The sequence below is a fragment of the Vicugna pacos genome, chromosome 8 (genome assembly GCF_048564905.1).
Source record: "Vicugna pacos chromosome 8, VicPac4, whole genome shotgun sequence".
NCBI classification, from domain to species: Eukaryota; Metazoa; Chordata; class Mammalia; order Artiodactyla; family Camelidae; genus Vicugna; species Vicugna pacos.
In genome coordinates this window covers 36,303,933-36,324,209 of record NC_132994.1, presented here as the reverse complement: position 1 = coordinate 36,324,209, position 20,277 = coordinate 36,303,933, and the positions used below count along the sequence as shown (strand labels likewise).

Here is a 20,277-nt window from a genome sequence, read left to right as displayed (position 1 = left end):
GTATTCTAACAAGTCCCTTCTAATAATTTTGATATACCTTAAGCTTGCCTCTCCATTCCAATTCAAATAAACCTAGAGCAGCCATGGTAGGCTAGTACTGAAGAAGAGGACCCCTTCTCACAAGATAAACAATTCCTGGCTAGATGAAATTAGCGTTGTCTTGTAATGGAAATCTTCTAGTCCTACTCATGGTTCCATTTCTGGGGACTATGGAATGAATTACCAACACAAAATTTAAACATTATTTCACTTAACATTTTATTTAAGGAAGAAAAAAAAAACAGTAACCACCCTATACTATCACTTTGTGTTTATTTATTAACTTTTCTTGTCCTCAGTTTCCTCATCCATAAAATAGGGATTGTTTAATAAATGCTAGCAACTTTAAAATGTACTGTGCACCAAAAAGAAAAAAGTCAGCAAATTGATATTTTAAAACTACAGTTAAAAAATTAGTGGGCAGGAAAGGTAATTTTATAGATTCGGGGCATAGAAGTAGAAGACAATTCACTTATATTTTTCAGAACATTAGATTTGCTGAGGGGGCAGGGTAGGATTCTTGCCAAAATCATTAAGGAGAATGAATCTGAGCATGCCTTAAAGCAGAACTTTCAGTAAACAGGAATTACCTATAAAGAAAATCAGGAAACCAAAGTGTGTGTGTGTGTGTGTGTGTGTGTGTGTGTGTGTGTGTTAATGAAGTTACATCCTGCCGTACAAAAGTTGGATAGGAAATAAAGACTGATGCACTCCCAACTGTATACTAAACCAGCTATCATTTCACCAAGGAAAGTCTGAGCAAAAGCTCAGACTCAATGAAGGGAAAAGAAAACATAAGAAGGCTGAATGTCACAAGAAACCAAAGACAACCAACGGCTACAATTGAACATGATTTTGGAAAAAACTATACAAACAAATCTGTACTCTGTGATTGCAGATTCCTTAGTCGCCGCCTGCTCTCTCCACCCGCATTTCAGTAATAATTCCGCAAGACTTTTGCTTGAATATGTATATGCACAACGAAGAAAAAATTAACCTTAATTTTCCCCATCTCCTCCCCTTCCTTGTCTTTTCCTCCTCCTCCTTATAATTATTAATAATATTAAATGTGCATTTCCAGGGTTCTCTTAGCTTTTCCAGGTTTCTGTGAGGGGATTCTACTTGCTCCGTACTCTTCGGTTTGATTAGAGAAAACTCTTTCATCACCCTAGCACTTTTCCAATTTATCCTCCCACCTTCAAATGAAAAGACACTAGAAAGGCAAAATAGCCCTTTCCAGAGGCAGGTTCCTATGGTTTTGAGGGAATGGCAGATGCCCTCCTGCAGTGACAGCTGCAACCTTCCGCAAAGCAGAAAATGCATCTCACACTCTCCCATCTTCCTCCGACTTAACCCACAATCTCACAAGTCCACATAAACCATTAAAACGCACATACACAACTCCTCCAACCTCGCATCCCCTCTCACAGCCTACACTGCATGCACGCCAGGATGCCCGATGCCTCAGTAAAGCTCAACCCACTCGGTGACCCCACCCATCGCCGCCCCGCCCCGCCCCAGTCACCAATGGTCGTCGCCCACAGCTCCCGAGGGGCCCGTTGATAGGGCAGGAGCGCCTGCCACTCTTGCGGTGCGTCCCGCCCCCTCCTCACTCCCTGCTGGGGCTGAAGGGGCTGGAGCATCAGCGCGAGTAGCTGTGAGCAGCCGCGGCAGCGGCGGCGCGTCGTAGCAGTTGCGCCATCTGTCAGGAGCGGAGCCTGTGGGGAGGGGGCTGCCGCGGGAGAGGAGGAGGGGTCGCCGCGAGCTGAAGGCCGCCGAGACCCGCCCGCCGGCCGGCCGCGAGACCAGAGGCGAGGCTGCCCTCGGAGCCGCGCGTCCACCGCGGTTCGGGCGCGCGGGGCTTCATCCGACGCACCGAGGGCTCCCCGGGCGCACACAAAGCCGCCGCCCGCTCCGCACCGCCCGGCGGCCGCCGCCCGCGCCTGGGAGGGATCCGGCCGCCGGGCCGGCGACACCCGGCGCCGCCCCCTGGGCACTCTCTGGAGGCCCACCGGCTCCCGGGCCCGCTGAGGAGCCACCGGAGCCACTTCGGCCGCGCCGGAGGAGGGCGGGGAGAGGACCATGTGAATGGGCTCCGGAGCCTGAGCGCAGCGCAGGTAAGCGGCAGGGATGCGACGTGGGGCCGCGGGGATGCTGCGGAGATGCCGGTCGCCGGCGCCCCCGCGAAGCGCCGCCCCCGCCGCGGGGCCCGGCGCTGCAGTCTCTTGGCCGCTACCGGGGAATTGGCCCCGCTCGGAGTCTTCCCGTGGTCGTGCCGGAGGACACCTCTACGGGGTGCGGCCCAGAGGTAGCGCAGGGATGGGGGGCCCATTTCCTCGCCCGCGAGCGGGCGCGGGGTGTGAAGACAAATTGGCTTGGGGGAGAGGCTGGCCCAGACTCCGCCCCCGCCCTCCTTTCGGGGCCCCCCGCGGGGACCCGGGCTGTGTGTGTTGTTTTAATGTCGGGGATGATGTAATCACTTAATAATTGATGCCCCGTGCTGCTTCCCTCCCCACCCCACCCCACCCCACGCTTGCCCCACTCCTCCACCTCTAGGCCTCCTCCTCCTGCGGCCGTCGCGTTCCCCGCCGCATCCTCCTGCCTATTTCTGGCACCTCCCTTGCACTTCCCCCATCCTCCCCTCCACTCTTCCTGTGCCACCACCCACCCTTCCTCAGTCCCCTGTGCTGGGGCCTTCGCTTCTCTTCCTCTGACCCCCCACCCCTTGTGCTCCCGCAGGCTCCTTTCCCCTCCCTTCCCTGCTCGCTGGATTTCCCCTCTACTTCTCTAGATCGATGACTGTTTTTGTTTGGTCGCCTCCCCTCTCTTATCTCTGCGGCCACAGGCGGAGGGGACTGAGCCAGAAAGAGGCCACCGAGCTAGGGCCCAGGCGGAGATTTGCTGGGACTGAGTGAGAAAAGGGATAATAAAATCACCCTTCTTGCCCCTCCTCCCCCGAGTAAATCACACAGACTCGCCGGGTGTGTGTGTTTGTGTGTGTGTGTGTGTGTGTGTGTGTGACACAAAGAGCCCTTTCAGTGCACAGAGAGGAGACACACAAAGTACCCAAGGATGGGTGCGATGCTTCTTCTTTCTCTTCCCTGGGGCTTCCCTTTCTCTCAGATAAAGCAGTTGATCTTCTCTCTGAAAGTCTTTCCTGCCACATTTACCAAAAAATAAAAGGCCCCAGATGCAGGGTGGCAGGTGCTGGCATTTTGCTGTATTCATGGACCGGTAGTGTTGACTGGCAGCTGCAGTATTTCTTAGATGTAAGGGGGAAATGACTTCAGCCGTGTTAAGAGTTGCTTTACTTTCAAGGTAGCACGCCCCCTCCGCCCACTTTTAACCCCCTTTCACTTCAGGGGGTAGGATACATTGGTGAGGGGGGAGAAGAATTTTGTTACTGAAAGAGAGTTAAATTGGTGTTTGATGGGGTGAGGCAGCCTGACTTGCTTCTTTTTTCAAGTTTAAGGAGTACTGAAGTCTTTTGAAATGAAGTCTTGTCTGTCCAGTGATTGTTGTTTTACCCTTATATTTTAAAAAGTTCCTGGGGACATTGCTGACACAGCATTAAAATGGTATTTGGAAGACCACTGGAGACTCTCTTCCCTGCTTCAGGGTAGCCTTCAGACGCCCACATCCTTCCTCTCACCACCAAGTGACTGCAGTACTTTCCACCCTTTGTACTCTCTTTCCCAAGTCCCTGTCCCATGGGTACTGTACTTTCAGATGAAGGGACTCAGATTTTTGGAGGAAGTGGTTTTGTTAACTCTCTCAGGTTTTGGAGGCACTTCGCTATGAGCAAAGGATGTAGAGAGTCTTTAAACTGAACTCTTAAACCATCTGCTTGATGATCCTCTTAAGGAGGAAATGTTAATGTAAATCTGGGGGCTTAATGTTCCATTTTGTAAGCTAGTGACTATTACATGCTTAATCAGTAGTGTCAAAACTTAGGGTGAACCCACTGATTCCTAAGAGCATGGCTCTTTGACTATTATAAGTAATAGAACTGTCTCAAGTTTGTTCTTCAAGGATTTTATTAGAAGGGTTGTTATGGTTCATTAAACATTTACTTCTCCACTTTCGAAGGACATTCATCTTGGAACTTTCTATATTTAAAAAAAAAGCAATAGGGTTAATGAGTGTACTGTAAAAAATAAAGCGTTGTTTGATGCCAGACCCAGGAAGGAAAGTCAGTGCACAATAAACTCACACTCTGTTGACTGAGTTCAAGAGAATGATAAGGTTGAATGTGAACAAACACATACTCTTTCTATACCTTTACTCCATACTTTCTCCTGGGTCTGGAATCTCCAACTCCATCTGATTTGCTTGGTTCCTGTTAAACCTTGAGGGCCCAACTCAAGTCTTTTACTCTGGGATGCTTTTTCCATCCTTCTCCCTTCAAACAAATCACCATGCCTCCAATTTTGTTTTCACACTTCAGCAGCTGGCATTATGTTTGGCACATGTCTGTTTCCATCATTAGTTGATCAGCACGTTGAAAGAAGGAACCTGGTCTTATTTAGCTTGTTTCAACAAATGTGAATTATGTCTTTGGTATGTGCTAGGCACCTGGATCAATTAGGCTAATGTTAGCAGCTGTAACAAATAGCCCTGCAAAAACAATGGCTCAAAAGCAATAGATGTTTATTATTCCACATGTAATAGTCCAAAATGGGTATTTCTGGTCAGTGGGTGGCTTTCCTTCATTCAGTGACTCTGGACCCCAAGCTCCACCATCCCATAGGGCTCCACTGTAACCTGCTTTCAGCTGGCAGAAGGACAAAAGGGGGAGTGGAGGGGAAGCACCCCCTTTTTAAATGCCTTGGCTGGGAAATGACACCCATCTCTGCACTTACATCCTTTACTTGAGGGCTAGTTATATGGCCACAAAAGAGTACATGCAAAAAAGTCTGGGAAATATAGTTTAGCCATGTGACCAGAAAAAAGGTCAAGAAGAAATGTATTTTTGGCCTGCAGCTTTGTCATATGCTGCCACCCAAGGCATAGTCATTGCCCTCAAGGAGTTTATAGGCTGTTGAGAATTAAATGGAAACCTAGAGCCTATAACCATTGTTGCTTTCATTCTTTTGATTTTATAAATTCAGAGTCTTTTCATTTTAAACACTTTTCCCAAACTGTTGCTTTCTGTTGGGTGCAGTGGCCAGTTTCCACCCAGTAATCCCCTGTAATACAGTGATCTCCTGGCTCCTGTGCTGACTTTGATAATGGCTCTCCAGTAGCACATTTGTTGGCCTAGATTTTTATCTGCTGATTTCATAGACTCCCCAAGGGCTAGGAGGGTCTTCAGAAATCACAGTCCTACCTTCTCTAATTGGGAGAGGAAATTAAGCAGACTCCAGAGAAGAAACTTACTGCCCCAGGCCAGGCTCATGGGAAAGGAGTCCCCGCCTTCCCAGCTCTTCAGTCCCGCCTGGGTGCCCTCCATCCCACAGCTGTCCTGAGTTGATGACTGAGCCCTGAATCTTCCATGGAGTTGAGTGAGCTCCCAGACCCCCAGGAACAGGGTGAACTGCTAGTGCTCTGGATGGTCCCTGTCCTCCACACGCCTCCAAGTTGTTGGAGCAGTTCTATCCGTACTAGTCATCATACTTAGTAATGCACATATTTTTGCTATAAACAGTTCATTATATTCATCTGTTCTGCAAACATTAGCCCAGTATGTTATTGTGTGCAAGGCACAGGAAGATAGAATCAGAAAAATGAATACTTCTGCTGTCCTCACTGTTTAAGAGCTCAGTCTACTAGGAGAGATAAAAATAGTACATAACAGCTACTTTTGATTGAGCATTTATGTGTCAAGCAGTGTTTTAAGTTCTAATATTAATGATATTGGCACCTGCAACTAATATAATATTGTAAATCAACTTTAGTTCAGTTGAAAAACAATAATGATCTGAGGTGGTTTCACTTATAATCCCCGTTTTACAGATGGGAAGATGAAGCAAGGGAAGTTAAGTAACTAACTGAAGATCATACGTAGCTGGTAAGTGGTAGAGTCAGGATTCAGGCCCAGTTAGTTTGATTTCAAAGCCCTTGCTCTTCGCCTTGAAGCAATATGCAAAATACCTCATATGGAAATAATGATGACATTAAGTAAAATGTGTTACATGCTGTAAGGGAGGGTGACAGAAATGCATTGGAAGTTGATACTTTTGGTTATTGGGAAATATAACTTTATATTTAAATAAAAAATAAATGTCCATTCCTATCTCCATCCTACATTTAGACTCTCATTTATTGCTCACTTAAGAAATAAAAAATTAAAACATAGGAAATCAAAAGTATGTTGATACTGGAAATACTTTTACTCTGTGTGAGCCTTTGTTTTAAGTGGGTCCTGCTGTGGTCCACAGATAGGTCCCTGTAAGAGTTTGTGAATTGTCCTGCACACTCACGCATCCAGCTGCATTCATTCGCTGTATCTACCACTTGCCAGACTATGAACTAGATGCTTCAGGAATGAAGAGGTGTAATCCTGCCCCAAGGAACCGCACAAGGAAATCTCTGACCACTGTCATAACTGCTTTGATCTGATTTGTGTTTTGTAAAGTGTGGGCTGTTGACCAGAGATGGTCAAGACCAATTCAGGGAAGGTAGTTATGGAAACTCAGATGAGTAATTGATGAGGGGCTGCATGGAAGTGGGGATGGAGCAAAAGAGACAGAACAAGAGAGGGTGAAGCAGTATATTGGGGGATGGGGACAGGAGGGGTCCTTGAGCAGTGGGTGGAGAGAGGCATGCAGACAAGCAATACTATACAGTCAGAGAGGCAGTGTTTAAGTGATGACTTTATCACAGACACTTTGAACTTTCCAGTCATGGTAACTTTTTTTTTTAGTTGAAGAAGTCAATTTACAACGTTGTGTTAATTCCTGGTTTACAGCATAGTGATTCAGTTGTATATGTGTGTGTGTGTGTGTGTATTCCTTTTCATATTTTTCATTACCAGCTCTTACAAGGTATTGAATATAGTTCCCTGTGCTATATAGTAGGACCTTGTTGTTTGTTTTATGTATAGCAATTAGTATCTACAAATCTCAAATTCCCAATTTATGCCTTCACCTCCTCTCCTTTTCCCCCCTGGTAACTGTAAGTTTGTTTTCTATGTCTGTGAGTCAGTTTTGTAAACAAGTTCATTTGTGTCATTTTTTTAAGGTTCCACATATAAGTGATATCATATGGTATTTTGCTCTGGCTTGCTTCACTTAGTATGACGGTCTCTAGGTCCATCCATGTTGCTGCAAATACATTATTTTATTCTTTTTTGTGGCCAAGTAGTATTCCATTCTGTATACATACCACAGTGGTCCAGGTATCTTGTAGGCAGTTGAACAGATGGATCTGGAGTGAACAGTAGGACTCAAATATACATCTGTTAGCAGCACATTGCAAAATACTCAGAGCCATGGATACTGGCAATATCACTCAGGAAAAGTGGAGAGTAGAGAGAGCAGACAAGGCTGAGGAAGAGCCAGGGAGCAGAGGAGGAAGGGAACCCCAGGCCCTGAGTGGGAGAGGTACACCCAGAGTATTGGGTGGGCCCTGGGAGAGAGGGGACCCTGATCCCCAGGAGGGGAGGGCTATGCCCCAGATGTTAAGCAAGATTAAGAATGAAAAGTGCAGTTGGATTTAGCACCCCACCAGAGGAGCATGAGAGTAGGAATCTAACACTCAGCTGCTCTCCAGACCAAGGTAAAAACATGTAGCAAAACCCACAGGACATACAACCATAGGGGACTTAGAGATCGTGTGGCCCAGCAGGTCCATTTTACTTATGAGGAAAAATGAGGCCCAGAGTGGCTAGATGACTTGTCCAAGGTGGCAGAGTCACCACTGAGAGCCAAGTTTCAAGCCTTTCAGCCCAGGTGAGGGATGTGGTCAATAGCATGGACTCAGGGTATGATCTTGGCCCACCCTCTTCCAGCTGTGTGAGCTGGGCCAAGTTATTCAGTCTCTCTGTGCCTCCCTTTCTTCATCTTTATTTATTTATTTTTAAACTTTTATCTTTTGTTGCTGTTGTTGTTGGGGGAGGGTGTGCTTAGGTTTGTTTGTTTTTGATGGCGATACTGGGGGTTGAACCCAGGACCTGCGGCATGCTAGGCATGTACTCTACCCCTGAGCTGTACCCTCCCCCTCTTCACCATTAAAATGGTGTTAATAGTTCCTACCTTGAAGGTTTGCTGTGAGGAGTCAGCGAGTTAATAAATGTAAAGCACTTGGAATAGTAACCCCTATACAGAAAAGCTATGTGTTTGCTGCTGTTGATAATGTGTGTATATCTGTATATACATATTACATCTAACACATATATCCCTTAGGGAAGGGAGGATGAAGATGCATTGTGTACATAGAAGGACATTTTGAATATTTTGGAAAGAGATTTGGGTGATTGTCAGTTCTGAATCAAGAATTACTGGAAAAGATAGGAAATTAATTGAAGTAGTGTGACTGAAAACAGCATTTTTAGCAAGTCTTCTTAAGAAATGCAGAGCCTTTTTTATTCTTGAAAGTAGAAAACATAAAAGCACTTTGAAGTTAGCCCTATAGAAGGAATTTCTTTGTTTTAGTCGGATAACCAGAATTTTAACCTGTTTATAATGTAAATCCCTGGAGTTTGACTTCAGAATGTCATCATGACTTTCTGAAAGTAGAATAAACTACAGAATAGGAAAAAAAACCCCACAAGTTAGGACTTTAATGCACTTGGTTCCTATGAAGAAAAGGGTGATTTGGATTATTTAGAGAAATATATTTTTTTTTCAGTGTTTCTAGTTGAGAAAATCTAATTTTTACCTACTAAAACACATGAGAAGCCTGAACAGTATTATGCAAATGGAGTTGGGTGACCCCTTAGTACAGACAACTTGGGAATAAGTGGCACTCTGCACTTGATTAGAACACACTAATCCTAGAAGGATATAAATTGAACTGGATTTATGGTCTAATAAAAACGTGGGAAGAAAAGATAGTGCTTACTGATTCATGAAACTTTAACAACGTTTGCAAGATTTGGAGTTGTTGTAATATTTGGGTAAGAATGTTTCCCCATTAATCTCAAACAGCTTCCAGAGTGACTTGCGTCATGCTCATGCAGGGCGTGAAGCAGGCTTGGGACCTGTTACTGGGTGGTCTTTGGGTGCAGAGATCATCACCTGTTCCGCCCCTGTAGACCCGGGACCTCAGGCAGCGCCAGCTGGTTTGGGCAAATGTGTATTGAGCACCTGTTAACTGTAAGTTCTGGGGAGCAAAAAAATCAGGTATGGGAAAGTCTCCCCCTCCCCCATGACATATTTCAATTCAGAAGGCCTTTTCTGAGGGCTCCTTATTTCTGGCCTGTATTTCCCTCTGTGATGGTATGAAAAAGCACATAGCACCTCACCCCCACCCACCCCTCCCCAGATACTCCAGCAAAGTACGGCCTGCCTGCCATAGTTATTCAGCCCCCAGGAGGCCTTGTGAGGTGCTTTACATACACTAATTTACTTAATCATAACAACTCCTTGAGGCGGGCATTATCATCCCTATTGGTCAAATGGGAAAGTTGAGGCTGAGACAGGTAAAGTAACTTGCCCATTGTCACACAGCTAATTACTAGAGAAGCCGGGTCTGTCTGGTTCCTGAATTTGTGTCTGTTTTTGTTCCAAAGCTGTGGCTCCTCGTTCCCTGCCTACTTTCAACCTCCTTGCCTTTGCCTTGCAGTTACTTCTGTGTTAGGTTCGAGAGATACAAAGGCACCTTTACCCCCAGGGAAACCTCTCTTCTCCAGACTTACCTTCTGGGAAGCACCACTCAGGTCCTTCTCTGGGCTCCACGGCACGTGGTTACCACCTCATCATCACCCTCATTGCAACTTAGAAAGCAAAGTGGGGTCGGTTGGGTCTGACAGTGGGCAGATACTGGTCTTTTTCTCTGACTTGTGAGCTCTTTGGAAGTCAGGGACTGCGTCTTACTCATGATTTGCCAGCTCAACACCCAGTGCTATTCAATGAGACACTGTCGTCATTATTCCCATGTAACAGATGGGGAAACTGAGGCCTAGACGTTAAGTGCTTTAGTTGGGGTCATGCAGCTGGTACGCAGCAGAGCTGGAGTCTGAATCCAGGATCAGTGCTTGTAACACTAAATTTGTTCCATCTCTCAGATGAAATTATAAACTGTGTGGGTGGACATGGTGCCCACCACCTCCTAGCCCGGTACCTCAGTCCAGTCACAGTGGGGATCAGCCCTCTTGTTCCTCCCACCCACCCTGGCAGAATGACAGACGGGATATATTGAACCAGGCCTCGTCTCATGAGAAGGAAAGAGCTTCAGAGCCACGGTTGCAGAAATAGGCTCTGAGGATCTTACAGAATGCATATTCCCTGTTCTGATTCGGGGGTTACGGGGTGGGCAGGGTTGAACACTGAAATCTTTTCTGTCTAAGAGAATGGCTGTGAGGATGGAGCCACCAGGGAGGCAGCTTCTGAAAGACAAGGAATGAAGTACCATGGTGCGTGTCAGCCACAGTGGTGGGAGTGGGCGATGCAGTGGCAGCAGGTCATCCATCAGCCAGACCCAGAAGGAGCCCATGGGAGGCTGGGATCAGAAACCCATCACAGAAAGACCTCTCACCTTGTATTTTTAAGATTTGTAAGTACCTGCTCCTTTTGAATGTGCTGGTGGGATTTTATCTGATGAATTCAAACACTTTCATTTTCTTCAGAGCTCCCATCTTTGAGGTACCCAAAAATAGTAGGCTTTTCATGGAGTTGTATAAGGATTCCATCTGCTTTATACCGAAAAGTAGGGCTTTAATGGAAAATTAAAAATGAGCCAGATCGCCTTTCCCACGACAAAGCCCGGGGCACTTTTCCCAATCCTTTCTTCTTTTAATCCCCAGAAAAAGTTACTGAATCTGTATTTCTGTGAAATCCTGTCCAATTTGAATTCTACCGAGAAGGCAAATAAACACCAACGAGTTCCTTCATTTCTACACATTGTAGTATCTGTTTGGAAGCAAAAACAATTTCAGATGTTGTCACTTGTGAAATTTGATTTTTATTTCAATTTTAACTTTATTCCAGAAATTGTATGATATGTTGCCTGTAGCTGGGCACACGGGCACAAAGGTATTTGAAAAGCACTGATTTCCATGGAAGGTTTCTTGTCTGCTTTCAGAGTTTGCAGAGGTTCACCCTTTTATTGTCTAGTTCATTGTCTGACCTAGAAATACAAACAGCCCCTCATGGTTTTCAGATACAGGAGTTGAGACATCAGCGAACTCTCACACTCTGTCATTCTCTCTCTCTCTCATCAGCATCTCCTGCTTGAAGACGCCAGTTCTATGGCTGTACTTTGTGTGCACCTTTGCCCGATCGATATTCTTTTGATATGTTATGTCCTCCAGGCTCTCCCGTGGTTTGCAAATAATGATTCCATTTGTTTCACTCCTATGCGTTCCAGCTTGAATTGAGGAGGTGTTGATCCATGTCATAATGGATGTGCTGGCTGATGTAGACACTGGCTCTTTTGCCTTGTCCCTTTACTAACAACCTAATGAATGGGAGAAAGGCCAACGTCCTTAGCCTGGCATTCAGGGCCTCCCTCCCCACCCCCATCTCCACCTTCTGAGTTCTACCTGGCTCTCTTCCTTCACCATCACACTGACACTTGAATCGCCAGATGTCACCCTGCTATCTTGTTAGTATGAACAGTCCGACTTCTGTTCTCCTTTCCTGGACTCCCAAGTACTTCCTTTCCCTGGGGACTCTATCCTTTTCTCAAGGCACCGCTGGAATCCCAGCTCCAGGAAACTTCCCCTCGCCTCCTCATTCTCTTGCATTCAACATTTTTATTACCTTCTAATAAGTGATGCTTTATGTTGTTAGTTAAATTCTAATATGAGGAATCCAAGGCGCAGTGAATTTTTGTGACTAGCCTGAGGTCATACATCCTGTTGCTCATTTAGTTTAGACTAGAATCCAGGTCTCCTAGAAATCTATATATTTGGGTCCTGTCTTCTCAGAGATCATTGTTCTCATATGTGCAAAAATGTTGTCTGCTGCCTCCCCCTTTTTGTCCCCCTATGGCATGTAGCGTGCTGTCACTCATGGTACAGCGACTCAGCAGGTGTTTACTCAACTGGGCCCTGGGGCAGGGCACCGGGACATGCAGCTAGTGTCCTGGCCATCTGTGGGGCTAGGCTGGCATCTTCTTGGACACTGAGCTTCTGTCACTTCTAATGGCACCAGATTCACTTTCTCCAGACCTTTAAAGTTTAGGTTTGCAGACTGTCCTAGACGGTTGTAGGAAAATCACTGTATTCTGAGAATGGTATGTGTTCAAAGATCTTTTGTCCATAATCTTGAGCATTCTGTTAAAAGTTTAGGGTGGCCAGGGAAATAGTTATTTCTTTGCTCTCTGCCATCAGGTTTTCACCAACAAGATTTTCACTAAAAACAATAGTAAGTTACCAATAGTACACAATGACATCCCAGGTCGGGGGAATGCAGAATGTTTCAAAATCTGGAGGAAATTGGAATACAAGTAATAGAAGAGGGAAGAGTAGCAGATTAGACCAACAGTGTTGTGCCTGAAAGTCCATGAGGCCTGGGAGAACTGGAGAAGGCAGGTGCTCACCTGCCACGCACCTACCCATTTCTGGACCTCTCAGAGTAGCATTTAACTGAGTCCCACAGCCACATGAAACCCAGATTTGGCTGTGGGAGTACCTTCTTCTCCATGCATTCATTTTGTTCACTTGGTGTTTCACCATCTGAAGAATCTCCTTAGCAGGGAAGGACGGTTCCATCCTAGACTTAAGGTTCTACAAAGTAAGGTTCTACAAATTAACACTGTGTCCCAACCACAGCCTCTGTTCGTATATCTTTCAAAAGGATGACTGAAAATAAGCCTTACAAAATGTTTTCCATGTTTGGAGGGAGGGACTACTTGAGTCATTTCTGTAACAAAAGACACAACAGGCCATGTTTGTCAGCCCTCGTTACGAGTCTTCTTGGCTCCCTGTGAAAAGCTCTCTGTGATTCCTCATTAATGGGTTCCCCTGCCTCACCCTCACCTGGTTGCCACGTTTAATGTATCTGAGGGATGGAGAGCTTTAAAAACACCTTCTGTGGATGTAGACCAACTGCTGAAGCCATGAGGGGAAGGGGCAGACCTAATGCTTCACTGTTGTTTGAAATGCCCTTGTGGTCTTTGGAAAGTGGTTGTGAACTTGTTTCCTTCCTTAGCCACACGCTGTCTGTGCTTTTCCTGCCCACCTCCCCACTACCACAACCACCACCTGAAATGTGGCGATCATACGCCACTGACAAAAATGCACTTTCCCCTTGGCCGGCATATAATGTCACCACTTCATGTATTTGTCCAGTTTGTTCACATTCAGTCAGTTTTGTACATGTCAGTGTCAGTATTGTCCATTTTCAGCAGCTAGCTTCCAGAAGGCTGAAGTGCACCTCGCTTAATTTGCTTTGTGCCATGTAACACTACTCTAAACCATGCATTTATTAAATGCTTGTTGACTATGATTCTAAGCTGCCAAGTTGGGAGGTCTTACAAGTGTTTTCAGTACTTCTGGAATGAGATGCATCTGGAGTAAATTTTCATCTTGGAGATTATACATCAAATCCTCTGCACCAATAGACCCGCAGAGTCATGGGTTAGAATCCAGCCTTTGCACATAATGTTTTAGGTTCCGCCTTATGTTTTACCCCCTTGGGTGCAAATGCAACGATCCCAGTTTCTAATTCCGTCAGTGAGTTTGGGCCAAAGCACTGATAATGTGCTATAGCACATCCTTCTTTTCGTATAAGTGTGTTCGACTATTTAATTCCTGGTGTCTTACGGTTATTGTTCAGCAGATTCCTGATTTCAGAGAGCTCAGAGTTGGAAGTAGCTCTCTACAGGGGTGAGAATTGCTCAGGGCAGGCCAGTGAGGTGTGGCTGGGAAGAACCTCTCAGGACTGCAGTGTAATGAGCAGAACCACATGCCCCTGCAGGTGCCAGGAGCTCCTGGGAAGCTCTGGTTAGTTTATGCCTAAGTGTGATACAAGGAGAACTGGTGCTTGGAAAACTGTATCCCCAAACATTCTCTGATTGTACCTCAGCCCAGCTCTGCTATATGGGGAAGAGTCCAGTGTCGGAAAGTGTTAAGAGCCCCCAATCTGGGGGACCCAAGGCAAGCCCCGTGCTTCCCTGAGCTCACATCCCTGGCTTGTAACAGTGGTTCTGTTTCCAGGGGACCAGCTTCCACCCCCACAACAGTGCACCCACGCACTTGAGATACAGAATTGTCACTGTGGGAGGAGCTTGGCTCTGTGCTCCCCACAAGGACACTCAGCTGGGCTCTGAGCACCTCCTGGATGAGCTTGAGCATAGGAAGGATCCACTAAAGAGGGTGATGTTGGTGAGGCTGAGGTGGGGTAATGGATGGAAGGGGATCAGCAGAGAGCTGGTGGGGGGCAAGATCATGTTACGTGTGGAAGGAGCCTTTGAATTAGTTTCCTGTGGCTGCCGTGATGAATCTCCATGTACTGAATGGCTTAGAACAACAGGACATTTTCTCTCACAGCTCTGGAATCCAGAAACCTTGAAATTAAGGTTGATTCTTGAAATTAAGGTAGGGTTGGTTCCTTCTGGAGGCTGTGAGGAAGACACTGTTTCAGGCCTCTTTCCTAACTTCTGGTGGCTGCCAGCAATCTTTGGCTTGTAGACGTATCTGCACAATTTCTGCCTCCATCTTCACATGGTATTCTCCTCTGTGTGTCTTTATGTGGCCTTCTCTTATAGGGACACTGGTTACTGGATTTAGAGCTCACCCTAATCCAAGATGATCTCATCTTTAAGGGAGAGATCACTTAAACTTAATTATATCTACAAAGACCCCTTTTCCTTATAAGGTCACAGTCATGGGTTCCAGATGGACATATGGCCAGGGTTAGGGAGTGCAGCCACCATTCAGCCCACTGTAGCCCTCAAAAGGATAAAAATTAGCAGTAACTCAAGGGAGAAGGAAAAGAAGAGAGATATTTGCAAGTCTGAATGCCTACTAAAGGGCGGGCACAGGGCTTTACATGCGTGATTTTTAACTATCGCTGCAAGATAGGTAAAGATTAACAGTGAAATTTTTATGTGAAGAGAAGTTCAAAGGCATGGAGTATCCTGAAACTTTTCAGTAAACTTTTCAGTAAAATTGGAGGCTGAGCCCTTAGGAAGATGGAAGATTTGGAGATGGGAGGGGGACTTGGAGAATCTAGAAAAAAATCTAAACAGCTATGAAAATATAGGATAATGTGTTAATAGATGGATTAAAGCGTGTTACAGAGAAACAGTGAGGCCCCTTTGGAATTTGTAAGTATTTTTAATACGTTGCTTTAGCTCAGTTTTGTGACTTGACTTAGTACTACTTGTCACTTTGGAATGGAATATTTGACCTTCTGGTGACCTAGAGTTGAGAGCTGATTTGAAGAGTTAAATGAGGAAGATGTTCTAAGAGACTGAAGAAAACAATTGAATCAGCTGAAAGTAGGGTTCAAGCTGGATTAGGGAGTGAGCTGGAATTGGGATGATGGTTAAAGCAGGAAGGATCCAGGTTTGAGGAATTTGATGGGTGAACACAGCAGATATGGAGGAGGAGAGGCAAAGGGCAGAAGGCCCTGGAAAGAGGCAGCCCTGGGAAGTGGAGAGTTACAAATGATGTTGAACAAGGGCAACTTCCTGTTGAATAGGTCCATTCAGCAGTAGAATAGAAATTATGGACATTACTCCTGGAACAAAGAATTCAACAAAATGAAAGCCACAGCCCCCTTTTTGCCCTTGGTTCAAATTATGTATAAATAGTGTCTTCTAGAAAAATGACATGTCAGTACGCTGCACTTTTAAAAAATCCTGAATGAGTGTTCTGGGACCTCTGAGACCTTGCATTATGACCAGCTGGTTTAATGGAGATAATATTTTGAACTGGTATTCAATTTACTTTCCCCTCCTTCCAATTCTTGTTGCCCTGGGAGTCTCCCCCATTGAGGCTAAGGATTCCATTACTTCATGGGGGAGAACAGAGTATGGTCTAAGACAAAGAAGACGTTGTTCAGCTTCTGACTTCCAAAACAGGACCTTGAAGCATGTTTCAGAGACCGGAGCTAGCCCAGGCCTTCATTTAAAAGAGGCAGGCTTTGTTAGAAGAAAAATGATTTGTGGATTCCAAAGAGCCAGATCTCAGAAGACGTGGCATATATTGTACAGTCAGCCATGCAGGGTGGCGAGGCACCAGGAAGGAGGAAATACCTTCCTGGGTTGGCGGATGCAGCTTGCAGGGATGTGGAGGAGACTAGAGATAAGAAATGAACGGGTCACTGAGATCCCCCACTCCAGGTGGGTGGAGGAGAACCTGCACGGAGAAAGCCCTGGTACCCTGCCCCTGGTCTGGAACTTGGGAAGAAAGCTGCGTGGGAGTGGGCCCTGCAGTGGGGCATGTTTAGGCAGATACTGCCTTGAGATGATGCTTCCTCCCCCAAGTCTCCAAAGCTTTCACATGACGTAGGAGAAATTCCAAGTCCTGCAGGCCCCCTAGGATAGCCCTAGGGGTGGAGGGGCTGAGGGAGCATGGTGGGAGAGGGTCAGAATGAAGAGAACATAAAATGAACTGTGCCAGTCTCACGGCTGAGGGCTGACTGGGCTTGTGGCTGCAGATATCCACCAGTCACCTCAGCCGAACCAGGCCAACATCCCAAAGCCAAGGGATGAGACATCCGGGGGAGACCAGTGAGGGCTTGGAGGGCAGTGCCTGGTCCAGATCCTTTCACCATCATGTGGTGGTCTGTAATCTCCCCACAGTGGGAAGGAAGGAGAGGGAGAGGAACACAGCTCTGAGAGGGGCTCAATTTGACTAATTGCCTTGAAGCAATGAAAATTTTCAATCTGAAGAGATTAGGTTATCCTGAAGGAGCAGGATTGTGTTTTGTACCATAAGCAGAAATGCAGTGGTCATGATCAAGTTGAACTCAACTATGGGGAAATGAAGTAGCATCTTTTGCATACAGCTGAGTACTAAGTGTAAATTTCAGACCTTCCGCATTGCATGGGAGCTGTATTTTAATATAATGATGGTGGTGGTGGTGGTGGTGGTGGTGGCAAACTTGCTTACTTGTATTCGTAAAGAATACTTTTCCCTTTGGGCAAATTGTGGTTTGGCATACCTGTACTAGGTTCATTTTGGGCAAGAAGTGGGAAGATCTGTCCTCTCAAGGAGCAGAGCTGTCCACCGGATATCCCAAAGGTTAGCATAGATTTTATCTTCCCCATTGTTCCTCCTAGTTCCCTGGAGGGAAGGACCTCAGTTGCTGTGGAGGTCTCAGGTCAGTGGTAAATATTAGAATTTCAGGCCTTTCTCTAATGAACTTAACTGTGATGCTGGAGACTAGAGGAGAATTTGTACTGGGTATGATTCTTCAGTTCCATATTTTAAAGATACCAGAGTGAATACTAGAAATTACAGTCTCTGACTGACACTATAGGAGAGAAGCTCTTCATTTATATTCCATCCTCATGTACTAAATAAAGCATGAATTTATGAAGGGATTCATTTCCAAGTATAATTCATAAGTAGTTACCAGAGCACGCAAATGAAGGGGGGGGGAACCAGTTAGCTCTTTATAAATACATTTTATCTCTCTTTGACATTCATACAAGGATGATGCTGCATTTAAGAAGATGTTTTAAAACCTCTGTTTCTTGAAATTCCTAGTAATTTGGAAGGGGAATCTTGAATCTTGCTTTTAAAAGCGTGCGTTTTGGTGGCGTGGAGCGAGGTGGGAAGTTGCCTGTTGGGATACTGCTTATGTATTTTCCTACTAGAAAATTACTATGGCGCTTTGAACACATCTTCTCAAAACATAAATACATCTCATATTTTCCCTCAGGGGGAGCCAAGAGAGCTAGAGATGGGGGACCACAACATTTATTTATTAAAATAATTTAAATTATAGAACTTAAAAAAAGTTGATTTGTTAACTGATACTATTTTCATAATATTTTAAAACCTTTGAAATAGTTCTATTCAAAATCTCCTCAAATATAAAATTTCAAATAATTAAAAACATGTCCCTATACATTAGAACAACAAAAAAAACTTTTCATGCTGATTATCTAAACAATAAAAAGAACATAAGACAATAATTATTCTTGATGCATATTGATTTATTTTTGTCAGTTTTTTAGCCATATGTTTCTAATACTCATGTCACTATTATTTTTATGAAGAATGATTTATTTTTAATTTTCTCATAGAGTTGCCTGCAGTCTCCTTCAAAGCTGTGTTTTATAATTAATATTTGAAACCATTACTATCTTCAGTTGGCATTTATGTATACATCATAAAATTTTTAACTGAAAATAGCTCACTCTACAGACACACATAAGCACAAAGCAAATTCTGCTAAAAGGAGGCTTTTCTTAGTCTAATTTTTTTTCATACTGGAATGTATAAATATTTTAGCCTAAATATTTTCACAGGTCCCCATTCAAGATTCTTATCCCCAATAAATATTTTTATAAGACAAAACTCATGAAAATAAGTTTCTCTATGGCCCTTTTGAATGTTTCATCACATTTAGCAGACACAGGATCATAGATTATTCATCATTTCACTCCACTGTGGTACAGAATATAAATGTGTCCAATTAAAACCACCATTAAAATGTTGCCACAAGTTGAGATACCCCAAAACATCCGTAATGCAGTTTCAGAATTAAATCTTGGACACCTGAGTTGTCTAATATAATGTGTTTAGTGCCTGCCTTTGCTTTTGTTGGGACAAATTTTAACATCTTCTGTTTGCAAGCCTTGTTTTCAGTAACTGCAGTTGGTTAAAAGCTTTTTTTTAAAAAAAAAAACAAAAAACCCCCAAAAAACCTGCAGTATTGTGGTGCTCCATTCACTACTTTGATCAAAGATTTCCAACTGTTTTGGAACAGAACATACCCAGACTTGACAGGATTCATTCACGTCCCATTACGGCACACCTTGGCTGATTTAGAGTGGTTTCTCAAACGGTTCTAAAACCTAGTTGATGGTGACAGGTAGCAGAATAGAAGACATGTACTACCATGCTGAAGTGGTTTTTGTGTGTGTGTGTGTGTTCACAAAACAACGCTTTATCCCATAAATTTTGTAGTTTAGTTTTTCTACCTACTTGTCAACTTTTACATCTATAGTTCCTTCTGTATTTGGTAGGATATAACCACTTGCTTGAATGCAATTATAAATTATGCATATGCCATAGTCACCTCAAATAACTTTCTGCTCCACAGGTTTCTTGATTTAATAAGGAAAATTATTTGTAGCATCACAAAATTTGTACTTGCATTCTGCAGAAACAAATAATTTCATCTCTTGTATTAAACTTTTGACAGATTACAGTAGCATTCATACTAGCATGAGATGTTTCACCTGTGACGGAATGAACTTCCACAAGCTTTATTTGATCCCAGGAAACAGATGGGAAAAAAATCAAACCATAATTGGAATTAATTGAGTTTTCTGTTTAAAACATCTATTAATACTAACGTGCAACTGAATCATTTGTGCAATTTTTTTCCTTCTGCTAATGAAACCAACACATTAAAGCCATCACTTCACTTTCTGTATGTGCAACAAAAAATCTGAACTTGAAAATAAGCGAAACCAACACAGAATATCAGTCATTTGATCTAAAAGAAAAGTCATGCTTCCTGGAGTGTTACGTCAGTGAACCTTCCATAGCTGCCTGTGTTAAATTGTCATCCTTGGGCACAATCTTATTACAGTGACTGTTAACATTTGAAGTAGTACTGATGCTTCTGTAGCAGACTGGTATTAAGTAGTGAATGATATCACTAAGGCTCTCATGGTGGATAATAAATACCAACGAACATTTTGTGTGAGCTAACATTCATCATCAGCTTTCTTAAATAACAAAAATTCAGTAATTTTTAATTTAATCTGCATTTTTTTCTTTTTTAGCCCATTGCTGCTGAAAGGGAAAGTGCAAAGTAGAATAAAATAACCATCAATAAATGACACTATGAGAGATTCGTAGCATTCTAGAGAAGTGCTGTTTCCTGCAGATATTTCACTTACACCCAACCTGTGATTTTCTGTTTCCCATGAATCCTTCTGACCAGTGTTTGTGCATCTCAGCCGCAACATGGGTCAGTGCAGCTGGTCAGTGCATCCGGT

General features: G+C 44.3%; 1 protein-coding gene across 5 annotated transcripts in view; it reads left to right on the top strand.

The window, feature by feature from the left end:
• The first annotated feature begins 270 nt into the window (after positions 1–270).
• FYN (FYN proto-oncogene, Src family tyrosine kinase) overlaps positions 271–20,277 on the top strand; it is a 199,480-nt gene continuing 179,473 nt past the window's right edge. For 2 of the 5 annotated variants that reach the window (XM_072965748.1, XM_072965749.1), the window contains exon 1: positions 279–2,156. The gene's annotated coding sequence lies outside the window, so the exon portion shown is untranslated. Of the gene's footprint in view, positions 2,157–20,277 lie in introns of all 5 variants that reach the window. The other 3 variants (XM_072965751.1, XM_072965752.1, XM_072965750.1) reach the window with 3 other exon arrangements.